Raw genomic sequence first — 21,219 nt, 5'->3', positions numbered from 1 at the left:
ACAACATACGTAGCATGATTTTTGGAATGATTTATCACGAGAGGAAAAAAAATGTTTTAGTCGCATAACATCAGTTAATGGAAACGCTGTCATTTCGCAATATTTTTTTGTCGACTTTTAGAAAACATCGCAAAAGTTTTGCGCAAATCTGTAATGGAAATGCGGCTAATGACAGGACGCCGTCTTCAACTCAATCTCTGCATGGACGCGACCAACTTTTTGGACTAATTTTCAGGAGGCTGTCTTCGTCTTCACAACTCTGAGGCAAACTGCAGGCGCTATGAACCACAGCATGGGTAATGTAACGTTACGATTTAAAGAATATGCTTTTATTCAGCTGTATAAGGAAATGGATGCGTTAATAGATCCGAGCATAAAACAGCACATTTTGTTTACACAGACTATCCCCGTCTCATAACGAAGCCGTGACCTCTTATCTGCATTAAGCCCCCTGTTTGAGACAGAAGGTCCCTCCTGATCGGAATCTCCCACAGAGAGCCATCGAGGAGAGACACAAAATCCGAGAACCATACTCTGCCCGGCCACCGCTGGGCTATCAAGATAAGCTGGACCATCTCTCTGAGAACTCTCTCCAGAACTGCCAGGAGCAGCGCAATCGGGGGAAATGCATACAAACACCTACACCTCCATTCCCCGGGCCTCAGCCCCTGCCCCGACAGGATGTCTGCTCCCATATTTTGGCACCCAAGGATGTAAGCTGTCCTGAGAGACAATAACTTCCCCTGGGACCACAGGAGGATCTGGTGCGCCAGTTTGCAGAGTGGACGTGAGTGCAATCCCCCCCTGGTGATTGGATATGTTGTCTGAGCGGACCAACACATGATGGCCCCTGAGGTCTGGGAGGAAATTCTTGAGCAAGAAAAACAGCCATCATCTCCAGACAGTTGATGGGCCAGGACAGATGGTGTCCCCTCCACAGACATTGCGTTCAGTGTCCTTCTAGGATCGCCCCCCACCCCATGAGGGAAGCATCCTTCGTTAGCACTTTTCGACGACAAAGAGCTCCTAGCACAGGGCATTGGGATAAGAACCATGGTTTCTTCCACAAAACCAGAGCACATAAGCATAACTGCGTGACTTTGATTTTGCAAAAAAGGATTGCCCTTTGGGGAAAATCCCCTGGTCCTTAGCCACCACTTATTTTGAGTAAAACTTTAACACCACTCAACACTGCGTAGTGTTGCCACAGTTTAACAATAAGGGGGAAATTAACTCTTATTAATGTTAATATTTCATTAGTGTAGTGTTTATTTACATCTTTAATAGTGAAAGAAATCTCACTCAAACCCATTTGGTGTTGCAACAGCTTAACCCCCTCGAGTGGGCGGTCGAGGAGGTTAACAGTGCCCAAGAGACTCAAATAACTGTGTTTTTTTTTTATCATTCAGGCAAGTGTTATATATCTGTAACAGTTTATTCACTGGAGGCAAGTTGAAGACCCAAGTGCAGTTTATTCCAAACAAAACAAAGCTTAACATAAATCAAATCATAAAACAAAGACTTGACACAGACTTAGCAAAACGGGACATAGACTTGCCTTACAACCACAATAACAGACAAGGACACACGGCAAACATGAGGGCTTAAATACACTGAGAGTAATGACAAGACGACACCTGTGAACCGTGATTAAACAATGAACCAATGACAGAACACAAGATCACATGAGGGCATGGGAATCACGTGACAAAACCAGGAAGCAAGACAGTGAACATGACACTCAAACATAATCAACTTAAAACATGAACAAGGAACAATGAACATGAACCAACACCAAAACAGCCTGTGACAGATCCCCCCCCCCCTCTTTGGGCGGCCCCTGACGCCCAAACAATACCAAAACACCACTAGCCTAACAAAGTCTTGGGGGGTGGTCCTGGGGGAGGGATGGTGGGCCAGGCCCATGCAGGGGCACCAGACCCAGACGTGATCTGGACGGACCTGAGAGCTTGGGCGGACCTGGACCCTGTGGCGTGGGCGGACCTGGACCCTGTGGTGTGGGAGGACCTGGACCCTCAGGCGTGGGAGGACCTGGACCCTCCGGAGCCATGGACGGCCATGGCGGCAACGGCAGTTCAACAGGCCACAGAGGCGTGGCCTTCGTGGCCTCCATGTACCCCTTGCCCCCCCCCAAAAAATTTATTGGGCGGGACAGCGGGCTGGAGCGGACTCGTGGGCTGGAGCGGGCTCGTGGGCTGGAGCCTGGACGTGGGCTTGGCTCACTGGGGTGGAGAGTACTGTGGGAATGTGGAGCTCCTCATCCACCGTTCACACAGTAAAAGATGAGCCACTCAACTGAAGTGCAAAGTCAATATATCCAGCTAGAGTTCCTGGAGAATTGCTCTCTGGCATCAAGTACCTTAAAAGGTCATTAAGTCAATTTAAGAAAATACCCTTGAGGGCAACATCATTAAAGTTCACCTGGCTGGAAAGCTCACAAAATTCTTGGGCATAGTCCTAGACGGCCTGGTCACGATGGAGGCGCAAGAGACAAATTGCTGGGTTCATTATGGCGGTCTGTTATTCTGTAAGGGATCCACTGGAGGCAAGTTGAAGACCCAAGTGCAGTTTATTCCAAACAAAACATAAAGCTTAACATAAATCAAAACATAAAGCAAAGACTTGACACAAAGACTTCGCAAAAACGGGACATAAACAGACTTGCCTTACAACAGGTTACAACCACAATAACAGACAAGGACACACAGCAAACATGAGGGCTTAAATACACTGAGACTAATGACAAGACAAGTGACACCTGTGAACCGTGATTAAACAATGAACCAATGACAGAACACAACAAGATCACATGAAGGCATGGGAATCACGTGACAAAACCAGGAAGCAAGACAGTGAACATGACACTCAAACATAATCAACTTAAAACATGAACAAGGAACAATGAACATGAACCAACACCAAAACACCCTGTGACAACATCATTATAATCTGTTAAGTTTCTATTTTTTTTTGTGCGCAGTAACAATAAAAACAAAATGTTTTGCTTTTTGCAAAATAAAGAAAACAAACATGATGAGCGATCTGCAGACTCTCTGTCAAAGACGTTAATTCAGATAGTCTTCAGAAAAGGAATTCTAGCTTAGTGAATACTTGTCTTACAAACATGAGACTCTGTTAGCATCTGTGAATATTAAACACACAAAGACTGTATAAATGAATCCTGTTGCAACATGTCATACACGCAAGACTTTAGACAATATTTATTTGGCTTGTTTTGGACAGATTATAATGTGTTTATTGTAAAAGAGCCTAGTGTCACATCAATAAAGCTTTTATTTGCATATGTCTGCTCAGATGCTATAAATATAGTACCAGTCAAATGTATTTTGCTTCATATTGATGTTTAAATATTATAGCCTAATGGTATTTTTTAATTTAATATCAAAGTTTGTCAGAAATGATTCCGGAGTTTTGTTTTGTAGAAAGTTAATTTCGTTTTGTATAAATTGTATCTTAATTTTAATTATTTATTATTAATTTTTTTTAGCATGAGACTGCTTTTAAAAACATAAAAAATAGTACAAAAAATTTAGATAATTACTAAGAGTAATTTACTTAGTAATTTTTGTCTTGTTTCTAGTCTAAATATTTAAACGTTCTTAAATCAAGATGCATTTAATAGATAAGTACAATTTTCAACTAAATAAGAAGAGCTTTTTTTAAGTGTAGTCAAATCTTTTGATCATTTAAAATATAATAGGCCTTTGTTGACTACATTCTAAATAAATGATTCTGGAGTTTGGTTTTGTAGAAAGTGCATTTTTTGTTTTGTAGAAAGTGAATTGCTTTCTTTAAAGTGAATTTCGTTTTGTATAAATTATATCTTAATTTTAATTATTTATTTATTTATTTTTAAGCATGAGACTACTTTCAAAAACAAAAAAAAATTACAATTTTTTTTTTACAAAAATGCTCTTCTTAGTAATTTCTGTCTTGTTTCTAGTCTAAATATTTAAACATTCTTAAATCAAGATGCATTTACTAGATAAGTACAATTTCAACTAAATAAGAAGAGCATTTTTTTGCTCTCTCAGTCAGGTATGAAGCTCATTTATTATGCAGCTCATTATGCAGGTCATTATGCTGGCTATTATGTTATTTTGTCCTCTCAGCTGATCTCCATTATTATTCATTAGCTATCACGCCTCCTCGCATATGGGCTTTGTGAAGAAAAACTGTCTTACAAATTTTAAATCAGTGTATTGTTTTATGTGAATGAGTAGGCTCAATGATTCTCACATCAGTTTGAAGCAAAAACTCTTGGCAACAACACCCAACAACTGAAAAAAGCACAAATGGTGTAAGAGCATTTCAAAACTTCTAAAGGGCACCAAAACAGCTCAGACTCCTAGGGGTTAATAAGTGTAGTATTTCTCTTTGTGGTTTAAGTACAGTAAAACAATTAGCTTACTTATCTACAATGTCAAATTAACTCAAAAAGTTTTTAAAACAAAGAAAACTATTTCAACAATGTCATGTTTAAAACATTTATTTAAACACGAGTCAGTCTCAAGAAAACAATCATGAACAAAAATAAATCACATCTGCATTAAATGGCAATATGGCACTATATGCAGTGCAGCATCTCTTGTACAATATTTCATCTGAAGATCAAATGGTTTGAAATAAAACAGCTCATTAACATTCACTACATTAAAATCTCTGTCTGGATGCAGCCTGACTGTAAATGCATATTAATGGTCATCAAAACATACAGTTTCCATCAGCGTTCCACACAACAGCACATTTTCATCTTTCACAGCAATAGTCTTGATCTAACAAAACACTGGCATCTCACATGCTATGACTGTACAGATAATACAGTCAGGGCGATATTCTGTGCCATGGTGCTTGATCCACTTTACAGAATAGGCAACTTCTGATATTACCACTCCTAGTTTGGAAGCAATCTCTTGGCCACCTTTAAGTTCACTGAGTTCTACCATCTTTCCTGGGCCAAGAGACAATCTGTACTGACTAAAATACCCCCAGTGCATTGCAGTACAAAATTAGTGCTTTTGGCTAGAGTTTTGGTGATTTTTTTGAAGCTTTTTAATTGTGTTTTAAAACAGTTGTGTTTAGCTTCATAACACATACACAACATGTGCAGAATTGGTCCAATTTTTCTTATACACTGTGGGTAATGTATCATGATGTGATGCTTTGGCAAAAGATTTCTTTCGGGAAATCATTTTTTGAATAGCTGGTGATGTTCAATTATTAAACATTTAAGATGAATGGTCATGCCTTCTGTTATGAATGGTGAAAATACAATGTTAACCATGTGCAAAAGTAAAATCAAAAGATGCCAGTGTTTATCATGTCTAAATCACCAAATAGGGCATGTTGCACAACAAGCACCAAGATTGGATGGCATTAAAACCCAAATCGTTGCTCCCATCAAACAATTTGACCACTGGAGGACGGTTTCTCTGCTGATTGTAACCATAGTCAAAAGCATGCTCTCTACCAGCAAGAACATCAGTGCACAGAAAGGTATGTTGAATGTACTGCAGAACAAGTTTTACCTCTAGCTGAGCAACTCCTTCTAGAATGTCGTGCATTATATCCACAGCAAAATTGTTGGCTGTGTTGAAATATTTGAGTGAATTTCCATTTGACACCAGGACGCTCTTGGAAAAGAGATTTTTAATCTCAATGAGTTTTATTCTGGTTAAATAAAGGTAATATATATATATATATATATATATATATATATATATAAATATGAAGTAGAGTAGAATCAGTTTGTTAAGTTTCACAATGCAGTGCATGCATCTCAGCTGTTCTTAGTACAACCTCAGGGTCATCTTCACAAAACACAGACTGAAAGTGATGTTTCTCAAGAAGACAGAAACGACAGCAATCCTTAAATTCCTTAATGTAAAATAGATTGCACCCAATTTGTGTATACCTTTTTTGGATCCCAAAGGATGAACGGTCTCAAAATCATCATAAAATAGCTGAATTTGTAAGGCATCCTTTTCTGTATAAAATAAGGGATTACTTTTAAAATATGCCGCATCACTTAAGTCAACATAAATTCCTTCCTTTGGAACATGCCTGGGTTTAAACAAATCAGGAGCGGATTTTGTAAAATTGCCTTTAGTGTTTCTAAAATGGGAATATAAGCAAATTTATCAGTTACAACAACTTGATCGAACGGCCCTGTGGTTTTATTTCTCCTGCTGACAAATCCTGTGCCAAGCACTTTTTTTATTTCTCTTGGTTCAACTATTCCCCATTTTTCTGTAAAGAGTCTCTTTCATTTGGTTTCAGAATTTAACATAGATGGATTTTCCAAGTTTTGAAACAAATGTTCTATCTTTCTTTTAGAAGCAGTGTCCTGTGAAGACAGACAGGGCAAAGTTGCATTCTGGGCCCGGCTATGAATCTCAGAAACTATTTCCTCCATAGATGAAACAAATACATTTTTAGCAGATTGACTTAATCCAGTGACTTTTAGTTGTGCAACAGCAGACGCACACATATTGAAAGTGCTCTTATTTGACTTTAACAATACAGATGTTGTGGCCACCTCTCAGCCACTGCCAATTTGATAAAGTATTTCAGCACTACTTTGTCCATCTGCCTTGGCAGTCTCATGGCTGTCAATGGTGTCAAAATTCTGCGCACTGTCACTTTTCTCAGCATGTTTTACGTGCAGATATTTCCTAAAACCTGAAAAAGGTACCAAACACAGAACAACAACCTGCTTCTATGCATTTAAGCGAAGATTCTTTATAGGAACAAAACCATGAACTAATCTGAAGTGCCTAAGAAGCATTTAACTCAACAAACAAAACACTTGAGACCTAGCTAAGCAGCCTTGCTCTGACCTTGGCAACACGAGGACTCTCTTTCACTTTGCTAACATCTATGTTGTACACAGTGGTCTGAATGAAAGTGTACATGTTGTGTAGCATAGTGTTGTAGGAGCTGCCGAAAACAAAGTGTGCCTTAAACAGTTAAGCAGTTAACAGTTAAACAGAGAAGAAGTTGACTTGCATGGAATGGCATGCTGATCGAGAGTGATGATAAACTGTCGAACTGAATTCTTCTGAGGTCCCACAGCCTGGAGATAGGGCTGAGCACTAGCTATGTCTCGAAGATGCTCATCAATGTTTGTTCCACTCTGAGAAAACCAAGCAAATTGTAGGGAACCATCACAGAGTCGGCCGTTGCGCCGGTGCGAACGACTCGCTTTTTTTCTTATCAGTGGCAAAGAGACTCAAATAACTCTGCCGTTTTTATCATTCAGGCAAGTGTAATGATTATAATCTGATAAGTTTCAATTTTTTTGTGTACAGTCACAATCGTTGTGCTTTTTGCAAAATAAAGAAAACGAACATGATGCGTGATCTGCAGCCTCTCTGTCAAGACGTTCATTCAGATAGTCTTCAGAAAAGGAACTCTAGCTTAGTGAATACTTGTCTCACAAACATGAGACGTATGTCTAAAGAAACGTTGAAATGTCAGGTTTTAAATTTACAAATATTCTGTGTTTATGTAATCTGTTTGAAAACAGAGAGATGTCAGTTGTTTGCGAGTGTCTCATTATTCGCTAATGCGACCACGCCCACAAAGCGCACGTTCTTTAGAAATTCAAATACTGACGATCCAGAGTCGACGCCCATACATTAACTCAAATAAACACATCAAGTGTAGTGCTATACTTCAGCTACATCGTTTTGAGACGCGTTGAGGTATAATCCTGGAATAATTTACCTCTAAGAGCAACGGATTCAGCCGCTGATTGTAAGGTAGGCTACGTTTATTCTGTTAGCATCTGTGAATATTAAACGCCAAAAGACCGTTTAAATATGAATCCTGCTGCAACATAAAATGTCATAGATGCAAGACTGTTTAGACAAGATTTATTTGGCCTGTTTTGGACAGATTATGATGTGTTTATTGTAAAATAGCCTAGTGTCCCATCAATAAAGCTTTTATTCGCAAATGTCTGCTCAGATGCTATAAATATAGTACCAGTAAAACGTGTTTTGCTTCATATTGATGTTTAAATATTTATAGCCTAATGTTATTTTTTTATTTAATATTGATTGTGAAAAGTGAACAGCACAAATAATAAAGGACGCATCATTTGATGCACAATATATCAGAAGACATGGAGTTTGTCAAGAAATTTTGACCACTTCAAGTTTTGTTTAGTAGAAAGCCCTTCTTTAAAGTGAGTTTTGTTTTGTATAAATTGTATCTTAATTTTAATCAATATTTTGAATATACACTCGCCTAAAGGATTATTAGGAACACCTGTTCAATTTCTCATTAATGCAATTATCTAATCAACCAATCACATGGCAGTTGCTTCAATGCATTTAGGGGTGTGGTCCTGGTCAAGACAATCTCCTGAACTCCAAACTGAATGTCAGAATGGGAAAGAAAGGTGATTTAAGCAATTTTGAGCGTGGCATGGTTGTTGGTGCCAGACGGGCCGGTCTGAGTATTTCACAATCTGCTCAGTTACTGGATTTTCATGCACAACCATTTCTAGTGTTTACAAAGGATGGTGTGAAAAGGGAAAAACATCCAGTATGCAGCAGTCCTGTGGGTGAAAATGCCTTGTTGATGCTAGAGGTCAGAGGAGAATGGGCCGACTGATTCAAGCTGATAGAAGAGCAACTTTGACTGAAGTAACCACTTGTTACAACCGAGGTATGCAGCAAAGCATTTGTGAAGCCACAACAAGCACAACCTTGAGGCGGATGGGCTAAAACAGCAGAAGACCCCACCGGGTACCACTCATCTCCACTACAAATAGGAAAAAGAGGCTATAATTTGCACGAGCTCACCAAAATCGGACAGTTGAAGACTGGAAAAATGTTGCCTGGTCTGATGAGTCTCGATTTCTGTTGAGACATTCAGATGGTAGAGTCAGAATTTGGCGTAAACAGAATGAGAACATGGATCCATCATGCCTTGTTACCACTGTGCAGGCTGGTGGTGGTGGTGTAATGGTGTGGGGGGTGTTTTCTTGGCACACTTTAGGCCCCTTAGTGCCAATTGGGCATCGTTTAAATGCCACAGCCTACCTGAGCATTGTTTCTGACCATGTCCATCCCTTTATGACCACCATGTACCCATCCTCTGATGGCTACTTCCAGCAGGATAATGCACCATGTCACAAAGCTCGAATAATTTCAAATTGGTTTCTTGAACATGACAATGAGTTCACTGTACTAAGATGGCCCCCACAGTCACCAGATCTCATCCCAATAGAGCATCTTTGGGATGTGGTGGAACGGGAGCTTCGTGCCCTGGATGTGCATCCCACAAATCGCCATCAACTGCAAGATGCTATCCTATCAATATGGGCCAACATTTCTAAAGAATGCTTTCACCACCTTGTTGAATCAATGCCACGTAGAATTAAGGCAGTCCTGAAGGCGAAAGGGGGTCAAACACAGTATTAGTATGGTGTTCCTAATAATCCTTTAGGTGAGTGTATTTGCTTCTTATTTAATAAGAATCAAATATAGCAGACAATAGCCTTAGCACTGGTGATCATGCATTGCACACGTCTCATAAATGAACCGAAACTCAAAATTATGTTTGAGTATTGTGTGTATCTGATCGTTTACAAAATCAAATGATTCAGAACAATTTTGCCATTAAAATGACTGGGAAAAAAGTGTCCCTATCAACCTGAATTCACCCTATACTCTTTGAAATCATAATTGCATTGCATTATGTTGTTACCCAGCTAACAGGGAACGTTTCCATAACTTTCACTAACGTTATGTAAAAGTTATGTAAATGTTAGAAAAAAACATTCCTAAAATAATGTTTCAGGAACATTCTTATAATGTTTTCATAGTTCAAAAACATTCTCGTAACGTTGAGAGGAAACATTCTTAGAACAACATTGTTGGAACGTTTTTATGATGTTATTTGGGCTTGACTGATGTTCTCATAATGTTGAGCGAAAACGTTCTCATAACAAAGTTCTTGCAACGTCTTTATCATGTTATTTGTGCTTGACTGATGTTCTCATAATGTTGAGCGAAAACGTTCTCACTACAACGTTCTTGCAACGTCTTTATCATGTTATTTGTGCTTGACTGATGTTCTCATAATGTTGAGCGAAAACGTTCTCATAACAATGTTCTTGCAACGTCTTTATCATGTTATTTGTGCTTGACTGATGTTCTCATAATGTTGAGCGAAAACGTTCTCATAACAATGTTCTTGCAACGTCTTTATCATGTTATTTGTGCTTGACTGATGTTCTCATAATGTTGAGCGAAAACGTTCTCATAACAATGTTCTTGCAACGTCTTTATCATGTTATTTGTGCTTGACTGATGTTCTCATAATGTTGAGTGAAAACGTTCTCACTACAACGTTCTTGCAACGTCTTTATCATGTTATTTGTGCTTGACTGATGTTCTCATAATGTTCGGTGAAAACGTTCTCACTACAATGTTCTTACAACGTCTTTATCATGTTTTTTGTGCTTGACTGATGTTCTCATAATGTTGAGCGAAAACGTTCTCACTACAACGTTCTTGCAACGTCTTTATCATGTTATTTGTGCTTGACTGATGTTGTCATAATGTTCAGTGAAAACGTTCTCATAACAACGTTCTTGCAACGTCTTTATCATGTTATTTGGACTTGACTGATGTTCTCATAATGTTCGGTGAAAACGTTCTCATAACAACGTTCTTGCAACGTCTTAATCATGTTATTTGTGCTTGACTGATGTTCTCATAATGTTCAGCGAAAACATTCTCATAATGTTCTTGGAATGCCATCATTTTATTAATTAATTTTATTAAGTAATGGGAACAGAAATTATTATATTATAATATTAACAATTTTACTGATCTTTCTTTAATTAACATGGCTGCAGCTTTTATTTTTTCTTACCTCTTAAGTTTAACTTAAGAAATAAAATACACTCCTGAACAAGAACCAATAACTTTTATTCTATTTGTTTCCCTATATTTTCCTAATGACAAATTTATGATTGGTTTATAAACTACCCACACTCTGTAATAAATCATCATGTATTTTATGAACAAAATGTAATTTCTTAGCACAGAATAAGCCAGAACATATAGGCTATATCTTATTTTATATTTTCTGTATTTTAAAGGTTTTGTCAATAACCACTGCATTACTGTAAAAAAGGTCATTTTTCAAGCACCTTATTAAGACCTATATTTACACGCGCCCTCTAGCCGGCGTAAAAATAATGACAGTCTGTTGTCATTAAAAATGTTACCAATCAAAATGCGTGTTCATTTAAACGCAATGGCCCTCATTTATCAAAAGTGAGTACACCAATTTTCCAGCGTACACCTGGCGTACACCCAAAACCACGGTGACTTTGAGATTTATCAATATGGACGTTGGTGTACGGCACGCTCAAATCCTACGCCAGCTCAGGAGGTGGTGTAGCTACGCACGTTTTGAGTTAGTGCGAAAATGCGCAGAAAAACAATTCCTAACACCACAAAACGCACTGACAAAGATATGCTATATTATGACCCACTGTGAAAAAAACAACAACAACAACAAATAAAGCCCTATTCGCACGGGATAAGTATTATCTGGGGACCTCGTGTGATTTAGAAATTACTCCCCCACATCTGAATTTTGCGTGGCACATTCGCACGGGATAAGCTGTGATTTTACTCGAATTTACTGACTATCTCCCGGTTATGATGTTACTTGAAAATGTTTTTTCGTTATATAGCTGTATGAAATTATAAACAGTCGTATCGATATAATTTTGATTTTTTTATAGTAATACAAATAATTTCGTTCAGTTAGAGAACAGACGCAATTAAAAACGTAACTGAGCAATATAATAACAATATACGACGGAAGATTCAGTTTCAAAGCTAATGTAAAAGTGCCCATTTAAGCGAGTTGTCATTGTACTGTTCTGTTTTTGTGTTTTTCATTAAGAATAATATTAAACACACCATTCAAGCAATTTACTCCCAAATTGTGCTCATTCTGAAGTGAAAGTAGTAGCCTATAATCCGCGCGGCCGCACGGGAATGTAACGGTGTGCATTATATGCAGCCTAGCTCCATTCTTCATGAAAGATAAAGATAGAAATGCGCACAGGACACAAAAACCTAGCAAAAAATATATACGATCCGCCTAATCCCGGCCAAATAGATGCCGATTCGCACGGGACTAATATTATCACAGGACCTCGGTGTTTGGCGAAATATGGTAGGTCATTTGAGGGGGACATTTTTACTTTACATATTACAGACATGGCCGATTTGCACGGGATTAAGATCACAGACATTCTCTGCGATTATTACAAATCACCAGAGCTCCCCACATATACTAATCCCGTGCGAATAGGGAAGTAATTATAAACTTCAGTGTTTATTTTTGTGCAACATTTTGTGACTTCAATGTTTAATTTGTGTGACTTTACCAAAGCATTTGATATGTATTCCTCCAGTTGCGAGCCTGTGCGCTTTACCTGACGTTGGTTAGGCCCGGCAGCTGCGCACGGACTGGGACTGAACATAATTCAGACTGACAAAATAATAAAAATGACATTCTTCTTCTTTTAAATAATAATAAAATAAATAATAATAACGACATTCTTCTTCTAAATAACAATAAGCGTCATTAATAATACAAATCATAATAATAATAAGAATCTAACAAATTGTCATGCAATTATATTAATGTGAATGAATGGTACTCCACATCACATCATCATCACTATTGTACACCCCAATACATGTGATGTGATACGAAATTAAATGCATATTATTTCAAAACACGTGCTGTAAAATAATGAATTGTGATAGGTAATTTCTCATCCAAAAAGCTATTTAAACTGGATTTCCACTGTACACCTTTTTGTGGGCGCCTTTAATCCCACTCTTTAAACTCCCAAATAAAACAATTTAGTTTTTTTTCCACTTCCCTGGTGATGGTCTCGATCTCCACGTCGGAGAAGTTTCGCTTCTTTGCCGTCTTCCGAGTGTCCATGGCGTAAAATGAGGGCGTGGGGGAGGCAGAGACTTGAGTATATAGGGGCGTGTTATTCTAATGACGATCGTTTTCAGCCGCGGCATTTATCAAGGGCAGGTTTTGCGTACGCCTGGATTTCAGAGGTGCGCACAGCTTCATAAATCAGGCGGTGAGAGGAGTGTAAGCATAATCTTACGCCAACATATACGCCCGTTTCTACGCAAGATTGATAAATGAGGGCCAATGTGTGGACTTTACGTGAACATTTAGAATTTTTATGTATTTATTTTATTAACGACTACACTGTCCCCATCCCTAAACCTACCCTTAATGATCTATAGTGCATAGAATCTTTATGAGCACATGCGTTCCGTTCCCTGGGATCGAACCCACGATCACATGATCACATGATTGTATATTGATGTTGCAATGGTCTGCCAACTGAGCTACAAGAAACTGTAAATAGGCTTAAATTTAGGTTCCTATAGGTCCTATTTCAGGGGCGTGACAAACGACTTATATAGGCATATTGGTTGGAGAAAATGTTGCATTGTGAATGGATCGTCAGATTTTGTTTCCCAAAGACTTTTTTTTATTCTTGAACACGGGTCGGCAGAATACACGTCTGTTCGCTAACCACTTGACTACCACAGCCAAGGTAGCGCAAGTGCATTGATCTCGCGGCAGTGTTAATTTTGACAGCATATTTTGATTTAGTTTTAGTCATAGTCTTTTGACTAAAATGCCATTTAGTTTTAGTCATATTTTAGTCACCTGAATTGTTTTTAGTTTTAGTCGACTAAATATCATAAGATTTTTGTCGACTAAATCTACAGTAGATTTAGTCTCCTAAAATCTAATGAGTTTAGTTAAATTGTAATACATTAAGCATTTAAGTATTACATAACCGACTGCACTTGAACTGACATTTTGACATAATTTTGTTTTTGACATTAAAAATACACGAAAGAGAGCTCAATTCACTTTTTTGTTTGTTTTTAAAAACATCTATATAGTTTTTATAACTTTGTATTTCTGTTTTAGTTAGTAAATCATGTTAAGCTAAAGCTTCAAATAAGTTTGTTTGTTTATTTTTTAAATTTCAGTTAAAATGTATTTAATTTCAAGTAACAAAGATTTTTTTTTAATGGTTTTAGTTAACTATTATAACCCTGACACTTTATTTAATATGTGTCAAATACTGGTCTTTCCTCCTGACTATGAATTAAATGGGAATTAAATTAAATACAGTTTATTGTGTAAGCAAAAACGAATATATAATGCGGGACTTTTAATTATAAACCAGCTGGAAATACACCGGGACTCTTATTTTGAAATCTCGGCTTACTATTGAAGTTGCAGGAGTTCATTCAAGTTCAGATGAGGAGATAAAATATGCATTGTTACAACCGTCTAAAACATATTACTATATAAACATCGTAAAGTAAACATTGTCATTATTCATCAGCATTAGTTCATAAACACTGGTCTGGCATAAATGTGTGTTATTGATTGAGCCGCTCTGGAGCGCTGGATTGGGGATGTGTCAGCCTGTAGGCCGTGTGTTTTCCAGCGGTTAGATCAGTTCAGAACAAATGTGCTCATCTGTGACACAGGACATCAGTTCTGACCCCATCTCTTCCCTAATCCACCCTCACAAACATTTTCGTCTCGTTTTTATTTGTTGACGAAAATGACAGTTGATTTTCGTTATAGTTGTTGTCATCCAAGTTCCAACACTAGTTTTTATTTAGTTATCGTCTCGTTTGTCTCGCGGTCATACACCGATTGGTCTGTGCTGTGCTTTACTGTCTGTGGTGCTGTGCACTTCAAATCAAACATGCCATCTTCCACGTTCTGACGTCACCTCGGTGTATACTCTTTGTGCAGCGCCATTTTCAAATCAATGGTATCCAAAGTCTGCAGTTCACCTTTATATATGTCGACTTCTGAGGCCAGATCGCAGACCTTCTAAAAGGTGAGTCGATTAGACGTTAGTGTTTTTTGTTGTTGTTTTGTTATAAATTTGTATGACTGGGTATTACTCCTGCAGTCATTTCTGGGGGAGACAAATATTGGCCAACAGTTATTTGTTGTGATGTGTGATTTATTTTTAAATGGTTGGCGTGTGTTAAATTGAACTACTATTTGAGTGCAGATGGGCTTTGCCGCTTTATATTTTATGAATTAGTGACTCTTACATGTTTCATAACATCAATTTTAACTTAAAATACTTATAATTAACATTAGCCGTTTTCCCCCTGTTGGACCAAAAGCAAGTGTGCCAGGGCGTGCTCTCTCTGTTGCTCTGGCAACATTACTATTATCATTATTACCATTAGAAATCATTGTATGTTTAGTCTTAACCTGTGAATTTAATGCAATCAAAGTTCCATTCAGTTTGTAAAAAATTGTCAATAATATTTTCCCCTTGTTTGTTCTTTTGAAATATAAAGGCCATTAATGTCTTTGTCTGTAAAACAAACAAACATTTATTTGTCTGTAAATGTCATCACTCATTTTAATAAAATCAGGTTATTTAATTAATTCATATTTTATAATAGTTATTATTATTAAATTATTATTAAAGTTAATTTAATTTTTAATTGCTATACATTTCTGTAACTGTTAGTTGCAAGTTTAATTAGAAAATTAATCATCTGTATGTCAGTACTTACACACACTCTCTCTCTTTCTCACACACACAGTGATTTTTCAACAGTTTCTCAAACCTATCCAAATGGAGTTCTACATGAACAGGGTATGATCCTTTTTTGCCCCATAGCTTATATTTTTGGACCCCAGTTTATTTTTTAATAAAGCAACTCAAATATATGTACAAATACAATTATGCAAAGAAAAAAATCAGGCCTATAACAAATGCTGGAAAAGGGCAAAAATATTCCAACAAAGCACTGAGTCAACAGATACAGTATATTTCAGAGCAAGCTAGTCCAAAGACTGCATATGAGGTATTGAGAAAATGAGCAGTATATTGTACTGTATGCTTAGTCTTAAATTATTGTAAGTAACAGTAACATGTTTGGGTTTTGTGTATCTTTACTGGATTTTAAGATGCCTGTCGTCGAACACACACCAAGGTGCTGGAAAAAGTAATTGAGGACTTCATATCAGAAACACTGAAGTTTGCTCCACACAGAGATAAGGTAAGGCTTTTGTAATTTTTGTAGTTTGTAAAAATTAATAAAGAAAACAATGCAAATGATATACTAATACTATGTTTTGTTTCTACAGATGTCTCAATTTAAGGTGTCACTTCAGCCCGAAGCAGAGACTTCTGGAAAAGAGGACACACAACACACTTAATTAGTTGTTTTACACACAAAGTATCTCGTTATACGATTTGGAATGTTTCAATTTGTGGAATGTTTGAGGATATAAAATGTGAAAGCAACATAAGATATCAGTTATGATATTGTTTTCATTTAGATGTACTGTATGTTACAATGCACTTATCCTTGGCAAAAGGTTAACAAATAAAATGTGAAAATATATTAAAATATGAAAAATGTTTGTGTAGTGTCTTACAGTTTTTGGTGTTGACAAATATAAGTAGTAATGTTTTATCAAATGTTATTGTTTGAATTGATATTTCTTTAAAAAAAAATTCCCAGGGCAGTGTTTGGAGGAAAGTTTATACGTTTTTCCTTGCATTCTCAAGATGACAGAATTGAATGTTCCTTTAACGTTCACATTAACCTAGAAAAACACATTAATACATGGAAAAAACGCACATTTTAAACATTTAAAGAACATTAACATTTTCATAACGTTTTCAAGATGATAGAATGGAATGTTTCTGTAACTTTCACATAAACCAAGAAAAAAATGTCTTAATACATGAAGAAAACGCACATTTTAAACATTTATAGAACATTAACCAATTACGTTCTCATAACGTTTTCAAGATGATAGAATGGAATGTTTCTGTAACGTTCACATAAACCAAGAAAAAACATTCTTAATACATGAAGAAAACGCACATTTTAAACATTTATAGAACATTAACCAATTACGTTCTCATAACGTTTTCAAGATGATAGAATGGAATGTTTCTGTAACGTTCACATAAACCAAGAAAAAACGTTCTTAATACATGAAGAAAACGCACATTTTAAACATTTATAGAACATTAACTAATAACATTTTCATAACGTTTTCAAGATGATAGAATGGAATGTTTCTGTAACGTTCACATAAACCAAGAAAAAACGTTCTTAATACATGAAGAAAACGCACATTTTAAACATTTAAAGAACATTAACTAATAACATTTTCATAACGTTTTCAAGATGATAGAATGGAATGTTTCTGTAACGTTCACATAAACCAAGAAAAAACGTTCTTAATACATGAAGAAAACGCACATTTTAAACATTTAAAGAACATTAACTAATAACATTTTCATAACGTTTTCAAGATGATAGAATGGAATGTTTCTGTAACGTTCACATAAACCAAGAAAAAACGTTCTTAATACATGAAGAAAACGCACATTTTAAACATTTAAAGAACGTTAACCAATAACATTTGCATAACGTTTTCAAGATGATAGAATGGAATGTTTCTGTAACGTTCACATAAACCAAGAGAAAACGTTCTTAATACATTAAAAAAAACGGACATTTTAAACATTTAAAGAACATTCCGTAATAACGTTTTCATAACGTTTTCAAGATGATAGAATGGAATGTTTCCGCAACGTTCACATAAACCAAGAAAAAACGTTCTTAATACATGAAGAAAACGCACATTTGAAACATTTAAAGAACATTCCGTAATAACGTTTTTGTAATGTTTTCAAAATAATTGAATGGAATGTTCCTGTAACGTTCGCAGAGACCCCACAAAAAACGTTCTTAATACATTAAAAAAACTGGACGTTTTGAACGTGTACAAAACATTACCAAATAACGTTTTGATAACTTAAAGGGAATGTTAACAAAACGTTCTGACAACAACTTTTTGTTAGCTGGGTATATGAATCATATAATAGAATCATATGAACCAATTAATCAGTCATTTGTATTTACTGAATACTGAATTGTGTTGAGTGTCAAAATATTTTGTGTTTTTTTAGCGTGAGACTACTTTAAAAAAAAATTAAAAATAGTACAATGCAAAAAATGCTCTTCTTAGTATTTTTGTCTTGTTTCTAGTCAACATTTTTCATTATTTAAAATATAATAGGCCTTTGAAATGTTCCTTTTTTGACTACATTCTAAATAAACTACAACAAATATATTTCCTTTGTCCTGTTGCTCTCTCAGTCACATACCTGAAGCTCATTCATTATGCAGGTCATTATGCTGGTCTTTTGTTCTCTCAGGTGTGATACCCAGCATTATTTATGATCGTTCATGCCTCCTCGCATATGGTCTTTGTAAAGAAAAAGTGTCTTACAAAATGTACATCTATATATTGTGTTATGTGAATGAGTAGGCTCAATGATTCTCACATCAGTTTGAAGCAAAACCTCTTGGCAACAACACCCATTAGTCAAAAGTCTTGTGGACCTTTTATGGGTCTTGTGAGTGCAAGGGTGTTTTCACACTTGGGTCCTCTTTAAAAGAACCGAACTTAGATCCCTTTAAGTGGACAGAGAGGTGAACCAAGTGAAAAAATACCCAGTTCTCTTTATGTTCACACTGTCCCTGTGCCTGTAAGAGGACTCAGATCCTTTTTTGTCCACTAAGCACTAAATGGGGTCTCAGACCTCTTTGTGTTCATACTGGGGTAGGAATATTGTGCAAGATGGCTGACCTTAAACATTGGCAAATTTTCCTATACAACATGTTCTTAAAATTAAAAGAGAGAAATAGCAAACACTTTAAAAAATGAAAGAACAACACAACAAACAAATGCAGAGGATAAAGAGAAGAAATACATGGTGAACAAATCTCCTGCTGAAGCAGCATTGTTTTTCTCTGGGACTTCACCTTATGCTGCTGACTTCAGTCATGCTGACAATTGCCTCAATCTCCTCAAAGGTTCGTTTTTTCACTTATATCACATGGTTTGATATCTTACCTTTCATCTAAACACCTTACTATTTTGTGTTTTTACCACATGACATCACAGTTTCATAACCACTTATTGTTTCATATTTTAAAGATCCTGTTGGAGCAGAAACCGATCACGCCTTTGGTGGGAAAGCACTGAGTCTTGGTCTGACTTTGACTGGAAAAGAAACTTCAGGATGAGCAGGGAGACATTCCTGTTTATATGCCATGAACTAAGACTTCAACTAGTACGGACAACGACACGCTACAGAAAACCTTTAACAGTGGAGAATCGGGTTGCAGTCGCTTTATGGAGACTATCTACTAACACAGAGTATCGAACCATATCTCACCTGTTTGGGATAGGAATCTCTACAGTGTGCATAATTACAAGAGAAGTTGTGCAAGAAATTGTACAAATTCTAATGCCACGGTTTATTAAAGTGCCACAAGGAAATTATTTGAGACATATTGTTAATGGTTTCAGGGACAAATGGGGTTTCCCCCAGTGTGCTGGTGCCATTGATGGCACCCATGTGCCCATCATTGCACCTCGTCAAACAAAGGTAGACTTCTACAATCGCAAGGGTTATTATTCAGTGCTGCTGCAGGCTGTTGTGGACCATAAGCTACAATTTTGGGATATTAATGTTGGATGGCCTGGAAAGGTGCATAATGCACGCGTTTTTGCAAATTCTAGCCTTTTTAGAAAAGGTCAATCTGGAAGGCTTTTTCCAGCATGGACTGAAGATTTTCAAGGTGTTCCTGTACCTTTAACAATCACAGGTGATGCTCCTTATCCCATTTTGCCATGGTTACAGAAACCATTTGCAGAGGGACAAGGTTTCACTCAAGCCGAATGACTGTACAACTACAGATTAAGCCGTGCAAGAATGTGCGTTGAACGGGCTTTTGGAAGACTAAAAGCACGCTGGCGATGTTTGCTCAAAAGGAATGATCACAGCACCAACATCATCAACGCAATAATTGCCGCTTGTTGCACTCTGCACAACATATGTGAGAGCAAAGGTGAAGAGTTGGAGCCAAATCTCATTGAAGATGAAACAGAAGTAGCCAGCACAGAAGAGGATGATGAACCTATTGCAGATGACATAAGACATACGTGCAGCACTTGCTTCATATTTTGCTCAACTTTAAGTGATTGAGTGCACAATATGTGCGTTTGTGTGTGATTGTTTAATTTTCATTTTTCATATCACAATTGATTAAAAACATTTTGTAATGTAGTTTATATAATTTAGTTTTATGAAAAATGTTGAGTGTGAGAAGAACACATTCATGTAGTTCTACACTAAGGCAAAACTGTGTTTTTGTACAAAGTTAAATGCTAGATGAAATACTAAGCATACACCTATTTTTTCTACTATGAATACTGATAAAATGTGAAATATGAATATACAAACAAGTAAGCTATGTCAAGTTTTTTTTTTTTTTTCAAATAAATACAAAAAATATAAACTGTTGTAAACCACTTTATTGATAGTGCATTGGAAAACTGCTAAACATTAACAAATATTTTATAAAAATACTGGTACTGTACTGATACTTCTCATCACACAATACAATAATAATGGTCTCTTCTTTTACTGCAAATATACCCAAAGCAAGTATTGATCAGTGATAATGGTCCTGCTCTCATAAAACATAACTGGAAATTATTAAAATGTAAACAATATTATATAGTTTATTACCTGTGAGCATAAAGTGCCCAGCTGTTACAATTCAGAACTGCGGTAAACCTTTATCAATAATTCAGCAGACAAAAATAACACACTAGCAAATGCTAATGATTGCTGCTACAACAATCTTCTACGCTTACATGCTGTTTTTAACACATCTTGTTGCAGCAAATCAGGAACCCTTCATAGAGTCAAAACTAAAATTGTGTGTCACGTGTGTTAACAAGTGGATAAAGTATTTCTCTTTAAGAAAACCCTTTGGAACTAATAAACCCTTTGGAACTAATAAACCCAGTAACCCTTTGGTTCCTGATAAAAACAATATTAAGGAAAATTTCATCAACACTTTCTGGATTCAAACTGGAAATTTGTTATTTATCAGAACTGCTCAACTCATGCAAGATTGAAGACAGTGTCTGCTCACTAGTACTTGTACTACTGACTCCTTGACCAGTAACTGAAGCACTTGGTTG

Source organism: Gobio gobio (genome assembly GCF_949357685.1).
Source record: "Gobio gobio genome assembly, chromosome: 9".
In the NCBI taxonomy this organism is placed as follows: domain Eukaryota; kingdom Metazoa; phylum Chordata; class Actinopteri; order Cypriniformes; family Gobionidae; genus Gobio; species Gobio gobio.
Note: the sequence above shows the minus strand (reverse complement) of the source record.